The sequence below is a fragment of the Eptesicus fuscus genome, chromosome 7 (genome assembly GCF_027574615.1).
Source record: "Eptesicus fuscus isolate TK198812 chromosome 7, DD_ASM_mEF_20220401, whole genome shotgun sequence".
Lineage (NCBI taxonomy): Eukaryota > Metazoa > Chordata > Mammalia > Chiroptera > Vespertilionidae > Eptesicus > Eptesicus fuscus.
The window spans coordinates 52,007,750-52,015,124 of record NC_072479.1 but is presented as its reverse complement, the minus strand read 5'-3'; the positions used below and the strand labels follow the sequence as shown (position 1 = coordinate 52,015,124).

The 7,375-nt window shown below is 38.9% G+C and overlaps 1 pseudogene; it reads right to left on the bottom strand.

Annotated features, from left to right (window-relative positions):
* Nucleotides 1–2,976: 2,976 nt before the first annotated feature.
* LOC103292487 (pre-mRNA-splicing regulator WTAP-like) lies at nucleotides 2,977–3,772 on the bottom strand (annotated as a pseudogene).
* Nucleotides 3,773–7,375: the final 3,603 nt, after the last annotated feature.

Here is a 7,375-nt window from a genome sequence, read left to right as displayed (position 1 = left end):
GGTAGATATTTATTGTTGTGATTAAGTCCTAGAGGGAGAAAATCCAACAGCTCAGACCAGGAAGCATGGAGCCTTTTCTCCCTTCATGTATGCATATCCCTGGGTGCAAGGATAAAAAAGTCCTTTGCTGAAATAATGTCTCAAAAAGCTACTAATGTTAACTTTATGTTGGCTAGTTAAATTCAATTATTCGGGGTAGGTGGGAAATCTTTCGACAAATTAGTCCAAATTACAGCTGAAGTGTAGGAACATATTCCAGTTTCAGCAAGCATGAAATTCCACTGTAGGGCTGTATCTATGCACATACAACTAAAAAACCTATATTTTTCTAAATCAACATTTTGATGGAATTTAAAAATTCTTCAAAAAGTTGTGTGTGTGTTTGCTACATTATAAGCTGAAGTACAAATTAAGCTATGTAGACATTTAAATGTAAAATCACTATTGTTGATAATTTGCCTCCAGTTTTGTATAATACACTTGTAACTATTGTGATGTGGGAGCACAATTACATTACAGTGCTGAATACAACTGTCCCATACCTGTCACATCACTGTATGTTATTTTGGTTGTCTTATATTTTGCATAACACATGATGTCAACAAATATTTATTGCAATTCATACGCACAGTAGCATGATAAACTTCTAGGAAACTTAAAGTAAAGCCTTAGAAACTTGCTTTACGTAAGTGGCTTTTTATTTGAACCCAGTTGAAATAATTACCTAAGAGTGGGAGAAATTCTCTAATGGGCCATGATGTGAAAAGTGGTGGAGAAAGTAACGGAACTCCAGCAGCCTGGGAGCCAAGCTCTGGTCTTCTCCTCTCCTTTTGCTTCCCTGGGGACCATCCATTTGTCCCAGAAGGTACATCAGCTTCTTGCAGAAACCATCTGGTCACTCTCACAGGCTCCCTTTGGGCTGCTAGTCATGTGAGACAGACATTAGTGGCAAAATTTGTTCAGTCCACTTATGCTATTCATTGAATAGCAACTAATGATCAGAAGAAGATCTTATTAAGGAGTTCTCAGGTTTCAATATTGACTTCATTGTAGATCTTTTTATTTTCAAAAATATCTATGAAAAACGATGAAAATAAAACATTAAAAATACTGGTCATAAAAATTAGAAAATTTTATAAATATAAGAAGGTAAATAAGACCCACGATCACAATTGATTTGGAAATATTATTAATGTCACAGTGCATAGCTTATTGTAAGGACTTTAAAAAACATATGGCCTGGGACTAAGAAAACTTGGAATGGCATCATATTATTTAGGTGAAAAGTGCTGAAACTTTTAAGTGAAAAGTGCTCAACATTAACTGGTCTTCGCTCCAGCCTTTTCTGTACCTTGATTCCCTTCTATTCCCACCACACTGCACATGTTGCATTCCTCATCTCACAGGCTTCCACTCAAACGTTTTAAGTTTAAATCTAACTTGCTATCATGACATAATAAGAATAGCATTAATAATACTGACCATTTATTGCTAGCCAACTAGATACAGGCACCATGTTAGGTTTTCTAACCGTCCCACTTCACAACTACTACATAAGGCAGGCATCCTCATTTCACAGATTTTAAAAAAGGTAAAATGCAGTGAAGTGATTATCTTGTCCACAGTCACATGTTAAGTAGCAGACTGGGAGAATCAAACTCCCACCTGAGATTTCAGGCCTTCTTCCAACAAGACCTTCCTTCTGTTCAGAATCCCTACACGCTGGCCCAATAGGTCTATTTTTTAAAAAAAATATATTTTATTGATTTTTACGGAGAGGAGAGGAGAGGAGAGGGATAGAGAGTTAGAAACATCGATGAGAGAGAAACATCGATCAGCTGCCTCCTGCACACCCCCTACTGGGGATGTGCCCGCAACCAAGGTACATGCCCTTGACCGGAATCGAACCTGGGACCTTTCAGTCCGCAGGCCGACGCTCTATCCACTGAGCCACACCGGTCAGGGCCGAATAGGTCTATTTACTGTTCTTTAAACTCTCCATCAGGATTCTGCATACTACTATTCCATTATGTAAAATTCAGTTAAGACCCATCTTCATTTATCCATCCATTCATTCATTTAACATTTATGGCATACCTTTCTATGCCAGGCAATGTGCCAGGTGCCACTTTGGATCATTTCTCAGCCTATGCTTACTGTTCCCTGATTGTCAGATTTTTTTGGATATTTTGTCTCCCTGGCTACAGTGTAAAATTGTACATCATGAAAAATCAAAGTGTCTCAACTAGTGGTGGTGCTGCCCCTTTAAGGAATATTGGAAAACATGTGACAATCTTTTTTTTAAGGCACATTTAATTTAATATCAAGAATGCAATACAAAAGGCCCCAAATACAATGAAGGAATACATTCCCCAATTAACACCAATGACAATGCTCTTTCAACATGTGCCTGTTGAATGAAATGGGGATTTAATAAATTTCACTACTAAAAACCCAGTGAGTCTCATCACAGCCAATATCCTTATACAATCTAGTTGTGAAATGAATGTTTATAATGCTTCAAACAGTTTAAACCTGAATTTTAAACTGATTTTGATACCACACCTTCATGTCTGTACAGTCCTCAGTAAGATTATCTACAATATTAGCAACCATTCAAAGAACAAATCATTGATTCAAACCACATTGATTTAAGGCTTAATCAAGTAACAGAGAGACCCAAATGAAATGGTTGAATATGTGAACTACTTGTACTGATATCTATAAGTAGTATTTTTAGAAAATAAACCGTTGAAATGCAAAATTCACCTCATTTAAGTTTTGATCAAGAAGTTCAACAACAATCATGAAGTCCACAGTCTGATAGGCAAAACTGATATACAGTGTCTCTAAGTCACTATACTCATGGTTAAGAGCGATGCATATTCCATTTTTACTGGAATTTTACATGTTCAATTCATGATTTTAAATCTCTAGGTTTTCATTCCTCCAAACTGTCTGAAGACACATGTGCCACAGACTTAAGACTTCTGTTTCTCCCTCTATTTTCTTCAAACAGAAACATTTCTCAAGTGTCTACATGTCCTAGAAGGGGAATTTTTCGGAGGTGGCCACTTCTTCGGAATAGTTGGAAGCTATCAGGCCTCTGAACCAAAAAAAGAGGGAAGAGGAAAAAGCTGAAACACAAGGTTTATCTGGTAAGTTTTACATTAACCATTACAAGCTGCATGGTATAAGATTGTGGATTTTTTGGCTCAAAAAGTCTGAGTCTTGGTGTGGAAACAAGTACTTGGCTGTCCCACCACAGCTTTCTCGTAGTGGGACTGTCAGGAAGTCTTGACTGGGGAGTATGATTTGTTTACCTATCAGGCTTAAACTTCCAGGCACTCAGTTCATTTTGGGCTTGCTCCAGTTTGTCTTTAGTTTGTTCCAGTTCACCTTTCATTTTTAGGAAAAACAAGTTGATCACGGGGTCTACCATTGTTGATCTCAGTTGGGCGACATTGGGCTGCTGGACTTGCTTGAGGTACTGGATTTGAGTAGTACACTCTTCCATCTCTTACTCCTTCGTTGCTAGTGGCATTAAAAGGATGTTTTCCCTTTGTGCAGACTCTTGCTGTTGCTTTAGTTTTTCTTCCGACTCCCTTAAACCAGTTACATCATTGGAGTTCAGATCTGTTTACTTGCCCTCCAAAGCTTGCACATATGCTTCATACTGTTTCCATCTTAAAATGAACTCATCTCGTGCCATAACTTTGAAGTCTGTCTCACTCAGTGGGACCTTTTTGGGAAGAGGTTCCTCGTTGGTCATCCTGAATCCTCTCCACCTGGAGGCCGCCCAGTCACACAGGCCCAGGCCACGCTCCCCAATAGCTGCCCAATTGCGCCCCCATGCTCCCCTTTATTCCCATGTGACAATCTTTGTTACTACAATGACTATATGCAATGGCTCTAATGTATATTATAATGAGATGCAACTGGTATTTAGTGCCTGGAGGATTGGGATATTAAATTTGCATACTGTATGGAGCAGACCTACACATGGAGAATTGTCCCACCACAAATGACAATAGTATCTTCCTCCAGAAACACTGCTGCAAAGATCTTTCTTTTAATAAATCCGCTGTGTCTTTATCAAGTCTAGTATCCTGCTCATAAAAAGCATTGGATGTCTATAATGATCATGTTTTTTTGATTAACCAAAAAGTTTAAGCAAGATTTTCAGAGAGATTCATTCATGGAGACATGGAATGTGATGATTTCTAAGATTGATTTAGATGAAGGAAAATTATGTTTTCTAAATAAATAAAAAAACTTCTCCCTACCCAGATGTGAAAACTTGAGGCTATAGGTATATAGAAGCTACTTCCCTGATTCATAAAACATCCCCCACTCCCCCAATATTTCTATGCATCTCTTAAAGAAGGTGATAGAGTTCACTGCTATTCATAAGGTTACATCTACTTGTTTTCTAGTCACCAGACCATGAGCCAGGGCCACAACCCCTCTAAAATCCATTGGTTTTCAGGAGATTAATAAGATGCTTTGATTAAAAAGTAGCTGAGAGAAATTGTATCCTCCCTGTAGTGGATATTTGTCATTATTATTTGGTGCTCCAGTTTCTGATTTGCTTCTTATTTTTGGTGAATCCCTCATCAGGTGTAGTCCTGGAAAATCATCTATTTTTATTCTTTTTTTTAAAATATATATTTTATTGATTTTTTACTGAGAGGAAGAGAGAGGGATAGAGGACTAGAAACATCGATCAGCTGCCTCTTGCACACCCCCTACTGGGGATGTGCCCGCAACCAAGGTACATGCCCTTGACCGGAATCGAACCTGGGACCCTTGAGTCCGCAGGCCGATGCTCTATCCACTGAGCCAAACCGGTCTTGGCTATTTTTATTCTTACTAGTAGGAACTTTTGCCTACAAAGGCAGCAGCTACATTAGGAAACTTGGTAAAAAAATTGATGATATTGGCATATTTTAACTTCATTTTAAGCTTTAGTCTTACTAAAAGGGATATACTTAGTCTGAAATTGAAAAGAGAAGGAAAGACCCTCACAACTTTGCAGAGAGAGGTCTTTTATGTAGTAGTCTATAATCCAAAGTGGGTTAAGGGCTAGTGGGGCTGAGAATTTTTTTCCCAAGCTAAAGTTAGTGCAAGCAAGAGCAAGAAGGCAAAAGACTCAGCTGGAAATAAGAGAAGCCTGGTTCCCCCAGACTTCCCCAGGTCCCGCCTGCTATGTACTCCCTGCTGGAGAGCAGAAACATTAACTGCTTTCCTGAGAATGCAGCGGGGATGCAGCCTTCTCTGCAGTCAGCTTGGAATTGGCCCGAGGTGAAGAGCATTGAACCGAGAACTATAGCAGATCATTAGAAGAAAAAAAAAATTCCCAGTCTCAGACTTAAAGTCTATGACTTGGTATGTTATCTGCCTTGGTTACTTGTCACATTGATTAGTTCAGGGATAGGCACAGGGTTAGCAACAGTGAGAGGTAAGGAGATGTTTCTGGAATCTTCTGGAAAGGGAGCTTTCCTGAGTTTCTGTGGGAGGTACCTAGAAGGCTGCCCTTTGCCTATGAGCTTGAATAAGGAAGCAGCATGTAGCCTTGGGAGGTACTTATGACTATGAGAGAGCTGGAGCCTGAAAGAAATTGGGTATTTCCTACCATAGTTGGGTGGTCTATCAAGCTTGTCCTAAAGCTCTCTTTATCTATGGCCTTTTTAGGTAACTGAGCTAATAAAAATCACTTTGCTATTCAATCCAGGCCAAACTGAATTTTTTCTTAGTTGCAATAGAAATTATCATAAGTAATATATCTTTTTCTCAGTCACCTGGTCTTTCTTTTATCAATGGAGAATTTGCAAGGTCTATACTAATATTACCCAAACTGGCTTATGGTAAGTCTTGCCAATGAGAGATTCTTGTAAGTGCTGAATATCTAACACTAGATTCAACCTTCCCCCAAGAACTCACCATCATCTCATTAAGGCCTGAATGGTTCTTGCAGATATTGCTAAAACCCCAGCACTTTCTCTTCCACCTTTGTAGTTATCCCAGTCAATTCTGTCAATAACACCCCAATTTGAGGTGCTTCCTGGCGCAGAGCATTTCCCAGAGTTGCCTTCAGTCTTCCCACCTGCAATGAGAACTGTCACCATTTCGTCTAGGAACCCTTCGTGAAGTCACCAAAACAATCAGATATTTAATGTTTGTCTTAATTTTCCTTGGGAAAGATTTGAAACTAACAAATTGTTTGTATGTAAATATCACCAAAACTGGTATGCACTTTCCTCAGAAGACAAAGTTTATATTATTGCATCAAACAGGATATTTATACTTGCAAAATCGCTGCAAAACATCTTGTTCCAAAAATGTTGCCAGATTGCTCTTTAATGTGGTTAGTAAAGATTGCAAGGAACCTGCTCATGTAAAAATCCTCCAAGGGGTAATTGAGTTATGACTGGATTTCATTTTTTATTTCTGAAGAGATTATGAAGGGCACTGGGTCATTTCCTGCTTGGGAGCCAAACCCTCTGTATGTACTTACCAGAGTGAGAGACCCTAATATGCTTGTTCACATGAAAGGAGAATCCACCTCACATACAGGGCTCAGACAAGAGCAGTAACATCAGGATGCTATGTAGGGTTATTTTGAGTACAGAATTAAGGCCAGCACAACTGTTGAATCATCTCTGTCTTTGGTCAGTTCTGAAAATTCTACCCCACTGCTTGCATTAAAAACATACAGTAAAATTAGGTCCCGCCTAAAGAAGGGAACACTGCAAAGTTGTGGCACATGCCTGTCACACTAGTGGACATTCTCTAGCAGGGAGGTGCTACTCCTTCCTAACCCCATGAAATAAAAGGAACCACCAACGATGCCATTTACTCTCTTTTGGGGATTCAACAAAGTGTTTATTCAGTGATCTAAAAATGACATGATGAGGTGACACTTTGGAATAAGTCATTTGTATGCATAAAGAAAATGCATTTTTGCTTTGACACCTCTTCTGTTCAGAAATTATGATCTGTGCCCTGGGCTATCAAACATCAGTGCACAGAACTATTCACAAAGGGTTTATGGTTCAAGTGGTAAATCCAGGCATTTGCAAAATGTTGACCCAAGTGAGTCAGCACAGAAAGCCTGATCTTTCAGTTTGATGAAAATGTAATTTTATGGATGTCAAGTTGAAGTTCAAAAGTGATATATCGTGTCACGCAGATAAATAGTTTTGCCAAAAGCAATGCCACAATTCATAAGCACTTGTCTGGCCAATAGCAACTATCAGGCTGATTAAGCCAAATGCTTGCTAATAAATGCAGTCTTTATCCCATATTATGCATTAGTCTTTTCTGACTAATAAAGATTGCCCTATTTAAGCACTGAAATTAGATCTACAAGTCA